General features: G+C 53.6%; 1 protein-coding gene across 1 annotated transcript in view; it reads left to right on the top strand.

Annotated features, from left to right (window-relative positions):
• CSMD1 (CUB and Sushi multiple domains 1) overlaps positions 1 to 1,242 on the top strand; it is a 1,232,804-nt gene that overhangs the window by 1,116,291 nt on the left and 115,271 nt on the right. The gene's annotated exons all lie outside the window — the stretch shown is intronic.

Here is a 1,242-nt window from a genome sequence, read left to right on the forward strand (position 1 = left end):
GCAAACACCCGACGCCCTGCGGCAAGCGAAAGCCGTCACCGATGTCCTCACACACAGCGAGGAAGCCGGAGGCGCCGTCACCAAATCGGCCTCACCGACGCTGCGTGGCCTCAGGGCCGCCCCAGCCCCTGGCGGTCTCCACGGGACGATGGGCAGTCTTCGGCCGGCAGCCCACATGCCCAGGGCGGCCCCGCTAAGCGAACGTTCTGCCAGCCTCGCAGGGGACCCACGCGCGGGGCCAGCGTACCTGATTCTGCAGACCAAGGCGACAGGACAGGCTCGCGAGGCTCTGCCCGGGCGGTCACTCGCAGGACGACACGCGCGCTTCTGCCTTTCTGCGTGACGTCGACTGACTCGACCACGTTCATCGCATCGTCTCTCGTCCGCCCCAGACGCCCACGTTCTGACACCGGCTCTCGTCCGTCCGTCCTGCGTGTGTGATGTCCCTTGGCAGTTGCTTGAGCATCTTTCCATACGTGGAACTTCTGCAGCCCTCAGAGAAGGAAATGTAAGAAGCGTGTTTTCGAAAGCCCATCCTTGCAGTGGCTGGTTCGGTGTGCCGCTGAGAGGCAGGGCCTGGGCGCACGCGTCTGCCGAGCCCGTCAGGCCACCGCCGGCTCTGGTTTTCAAATGCAAACTTAGGTTTTTTTCTTCATTACAGACAAGGTCAAGCTTTGAGCTCACACCTGCTGTTTGTCATTCACATGACTTAAAAAAAAAAAAAAGGATTCTTCTTTTTTTTAATTGCTAGTAATTGACGGTTTTGGTAACGCGTTAATATACGTGGAGTGACAGCATATGCATAAATTATATACGCTCCACGGGGAGCATGCTCCTTTAGAGTTGATACGCAAATGTCTGTAAACGTGCGTGCCTGGTGACACATGCGGACGTGGTGGAAGGTCCGCAGGCTGGCACAGGGAAAGTGAAGCCTGCTGTGTGCATGATTTACGATTTCCATCTCTGGACTTGTTTTACTGTCCTTCCAAAATATGAAAGAAGAAAATTCCCATTTTAATCGAGTAAATAAAATACACAGGGTTCTGACTCGTTTTAGGTTCATTATGAAAATTTCAGCTCGAATCCCTTCATATAAAATCTGTGTCAGAAACAGTAGAAGACTATGACCTCGCTTGGTAATAACCGTCGATTTCATCGCTGGTCACCAGTAGATATCTTGAAGGCTTTGTTTCTGCACAATTCCGGAAGAACCCCGTCTGACGGATCCGAGGATGAGCGTGC

The sequence above is a fragment of the Pteropus alecto genome, unplaced genomic scaffold, assembly GCF_000325575.1.
Source record: "Pteropus alecto unplaced genomic scaffold, ASM32557v1 scaffold35, whole genome shotgun sequence".
In the NCBI taxonomy this organism is placed as follows: domain Eukaryota; kingdom Metazoa; phylum Chordata; class Mammalia; order Chiroptera; family Pteropodidae; genus Pteropus; species Pteropus alecto.